Source organism: Aulonocara sp. 'chitande type north' Nkhata Bay, unplaced genomic scaffold, assembly GCF_057382095.1.
Source record: "Aulonocara sp. 'chitande type north' Nkhata Bay isolate Kocher_YH1m ecotype deep benthic unplaced genomic scaffold, A_spYH_male_GT1.1 unmapped_scaffold_33, whole genome shotgun sequence".
In the NCBI taxonomy this organism is placed as follows: Eukaryota; Metazoa; Chordata; class Actinopteri; order Cichliformes; family Cichlidae; genus Aulonocara; species Aulonocara sp. 'chitande type north' Nkhata Bay.
In genome coordinates, this window is record NW_028234365.1 from 625,631 (window position 1) to 630,270 (window position 4,640).

Below are 4,640 nucleotides of genomic sequence, written 5' to 3' on the forward strand. Positions count from 1 at the left end.
ACTAGCTTTCCTTCTCCTGCAGTTACCCTCCAGCGCATATCCAGCATGGACCTTGACCTCCAGCATGCCCCGTGGACCCACACTTAAGCCCCCTCCCACTGACAAAGCAAAACACCACTGGCAAAATCCTCGTGCCCCTGGTACTCCAGAATGTAAATTCAAACATGCCCCTGGTACACTGCGCAGAAACACTTTGCCACACACACGCACGCACTGCTTGTGCCTATGGTACGACAACTTTTCTCGTGCCTATGGTACGACAACTTTTCTCGTGCCTATGGTACAACAATTTTTCTCGTGCCTATGGTACAACAACTTTTTGCCGTGCCCCTGGTACACCGCTCAGTAGCACTTTGCCACACAAGCTCTCCTCGTGCCTATGGTACGACAACTTTTCTCGTGCCTATGGTACAACAACTTTTCGCCGTGCCCCTGGTACACCGCTCAGTAGCACTTTGCCACACAAACTCTCCTAGTGCCTATGGTACGACATCTTTTCTCGTGCCTATGGTACAACAACTTTCCTCCGTGCCCCTGGTACGACAGCTTTTCTCGTGCCTATGGTACAACAACTTTTCTCGTGCCTATGGTACAACAACTTTTCGCCGTGCCCCTGGTACACCGCTCAGTAGCACTTTGCCACACACACACTCCTCGTACCTATGGTACGACAACTTTTCTCGTGCCTATGGTACGACAACTTTTCTCGTGCCTATGGTACAACAACTTTTCGCCGTGCCCCTGGTACACCGCTCAGTAGCACTTTGCCACACAAACTCTCCTCGTGCCTATGGTACGACAACTTTTCTCGTGCCTATGGTACAACAACTTTCCTCCGTGCCCCTGGTACGACAACTTTTCTCGTGCCTATGGTACGACAACTTTTCTCGTGCCTATGGTACAACAACTTTTCGCCGTGCCCCTGGTACACCGCTCAGTAGCACTTTGCCACACAAACTCTCCTCGTGCCTATGGTACGACAACTTTTCTCGTGCCTATGGTACAACAACTTTCCTCCGTGCCCCTGGTACGACAGCTTTTCTCGTGCCTATGGTACAACAACTTTTCTCGTGCCTATGGTACAACAACTTTTCGCCGTGCCCCTGGTACACCGCTCAGTAGCACTTTGCCACACACACACTCCTCGTACCTATGGTACGACAACTTTTCTCGTGCCTATGGTACAACAACTTTTCTCGTGCCTATGGTACAACAACTTTTCGCCGTGCCCCTGGTACACCGCTCAGTAGCACTTTGCCACACAAACTCTCCTCGTGCCTATGGTACGACAACTTTTCTCGTGCCTATGGTACAACAACTTTCCTCCGTGCCCCTGGTACGACAACTTTTCTCGTGCCTATGGTACGACAACTTTTCTCGTGCCTATGGTACAACAACTTTTCGCCGTGCCCCTGGTACACCGCTCAGTAGCACTTTGCCACACAAACTCTCCTCGTGCCTATGGTACGACAACTTTTCTCGTGCCTATGGTACAACAACTTTCCTCCGTGCCCCTGGTACGACAGCTTTTCTCGTGCCTATGGTACAACAACTTTTCTCGTGCCTATGGTACAACAACTTTTCGCCGTGCCCCTGGTACACCGCTCAGTAGCACTTTGCCACACACACACTCCTCGTACCTATGGTACGACAACTTTTCTCGTGCCTATGGTACAACAACTTTTCTCGTGCCTATGGTACAACAACTTTTCGCCGTGCCCCTGGTACACCGCTCAGTAGCACTTTGCCACACAAACTCTCCTCGTGCCTATGGTACGACAACTTTTCTCGTGCCTATGGTACAACAACTTTCCTCCGTGCCCCTGGTATGACAGCTTTTCTCGTGCCTATGGTACAACAACTTTTCTCGTGCCTATGGTACAACAACTTTTCGCCGTGCCCCTGGTACACCGCTCAGTAGCACTTTGCCACACACACACACACCACTCGTGCCTATGGTACGACAACTTTTCTCGTGCCTATGGTACGACAACTTTTCTCGTGCCTATGGTACAACAACCTTTCCCCGTGCCCCTGGTACACTGCGCAGAAACTCTTTGCCACACACACACACACCACTCGTGCCTATGGTACGACAACAGGCCCCGGGGACCTACATCGCACCTTGCTCTTGCCTCCCTTACAGCTGAAAAAGGTCCATGCCTGTGCCCTGGCCCTGCTGAAATTCCCTCTCCATTTAGCCGAGGCAGTGAGTCGGCCTCCTGTCTCCCTTTACGGTCGAAAAAGATGTGCTCCTGGGCGCGCTGGCCCTGCTGCTACTCACATCGGGCATGGACCTGGACCTCCAGCAGGCCCCGGGGACCTACATCGCACATTGCTCTTCCCTCCCTTACAGCTGAAAAAGGTCCATGCTTGTGCCCTGGCCCTTCTGAAATTCCCTCTCCATTTAGCCGAGGCAGAGAGTCGGCCTCCTGTCTCCTTTACGGTCGAAAAAGATGTGCTCCTGGGCGCGCTGGCCCTGCTGCTACTCACATCGGGCATGGACCTGGACCTCCAGCAGGCCCCGGGGACCTACATCACACCTTGCTCTTGCCTCCCTTACAGCTGAAAAAGGTCCATGCCTGTGCCCTGGCCCTGCTGAAATTCCCTCTCCATTTAGCCGAGGCAGTGAGTCGGCCTCCTGTCTCCCTTTACGGTCGAAAAAGATGTGCTCCTGGGCGCGCTGGCCCTGCTGCTACTCACATCGGGCATGGACCTGGACCTCCAGCAGGCCCCGGGGACCTACATCGCACATTGCTCTTCCCTCCCTTACAGCTGAAAAAGGTCCATGCTTGTGCCCTGGCCCTTCTGAAATTCCCTCTCCATTTAGCCGAGGCAGAGAGTCGGCCTCCTGTCTCCTTTACGGTCGAAAAAGATGTGCTCCTGGGCGCGCTGGCCCTGCTGCTACTCACATCGGGCATGGACCTGGACCTCCAGCAGGCCCCGGGGACCTACATCACACCTTGCTCTTGCCTCCCTTACAGCTGAAAAAGGTCCATGCCTGTGCCCTGGCCCTGCTGAAATTCCCTCTCCATTTAGCCGAGGCAGTGAGTCGGCCTCCTGTCTCCCTTTACGGTCGAAAAAGATGTGCTCCTGGGCGCGCTGGCCCTGCTGCTACTCACATCGGGCATGGACCTGGACCTCCAGCAGGCCCCGGGGACCTACATCACACCTTGCTCTTGCCTCCCTTACAGCTGAAAAAGGTCCATGCCTGTGCCCTGGCCCTGCTGAAATTCCCTCTCCATTTAGCCGAGGCAGAGAGTCGGCCTCCTGTCTCCCTTTACGGTCGAAAAAGATGTGCTCCTGGGCGCGCTGGCCCTGCTGCTACTCACATCGGGCATGGACCTGGACCTCCAGCAGGCCCCGGGGACCTACATCGCACATTGCTCTTCCCTCCCTTACAGCTGAAAAAGGTCCATGCTTGTGCCCTGGCCCTTCTGAAATTCCCTCTCCATTTAGCCGAGGCAGAGAGTCGGCCTCCTGTCTCCTTTACGGTCGAAAAAGATGTGCTCCTGGGCGCGCTGGCCCTGCTGCTACTCACATCGGGCATGGACCTGGACCTCCAGCAGGCCCCGGGGACCTACATCACACCTTGCTCTTGCCTCCCTTACAGCTGAAAAAGGTCCATGCCTGTGCCCTGGCCCTGCTGAAATTCCCTCTCCATTTAGCCGAGGCAGTGAGTCGGCCTCCTGTCTCCCTTTACGGTCGAAAAAGATGTGCTCCTGGGCGCGCTGGCCCTGCTGCTACTCACATCGGGCATGGACCTGGACCTCCAGCAGGCCCCGGGGACCTACATCGCACATTGCTCTTCCCTCCCTTACAGCTGAAAAAGGTCCATGCTTGTGCCCTGGCCCTTCTGAAATTCCCTCTCCATTTAGCCGAGGCAGAGAGTCGGCCTCCTGTCTCCTTTACGGTCGAAAAAGATGTGCTCCTGGGCGCGCTGGCCCTGCTGCTACTCACATCGGGCATGGACCTGGACCTCCAGCAGGCCCCGGGGACCTACATCACACCTTGCTCTTGCCTCCCTTACAGCTGAAAAAGGTCCATGCCTGTGCCCTGGCCCTGCTGAAATTCCCTCTCCATTTAGCCGAGGCAGTGAGTCGGCCTCCTGTCTCCCTTTACGGTCGAAAAAGATGTGCTCCTGGGCGCGCTGGCCCTGCTGCTACTCACATCGGGCATGGACCTGGACCTCCAGCAGGCCCCGGGGACCTACATCACACCTTGCTCTTGCCTCCCTTACAGCTGAAAAAGGTCCATGCTTGTGCCCTGGCCCTTCTGAAATTCCCTCTCCATTTAGCCGAGGCAGAGAGTCGGCCTCCTGTCTCCTTTACGGTCGAAAAAGATGTGCTCCTGGGCGCGCTGGCCCTGCTGCTACTCACATCGGGCATGGACCTGGACCTCCAGCAGGCCCCGGGGACCTACATCACACCTTGCTCTTGCCTCCCTTACAGCTGAAAAGGGTCCATGCCTGTGCCCTGGCCCTGCTGAAATTCCCTCTCCATTTAGCCGAGGCAGTGAGTCGGCCTCCTGTCTCCCTTTACGGTCGAAAAAGATGTGCTCCTGGGCGCGCTGGCCCTGCTGCTACTCACATCGGGCATGGACCTGGACCTCCAGCAGGCCCCGGGGACCTACATCACACC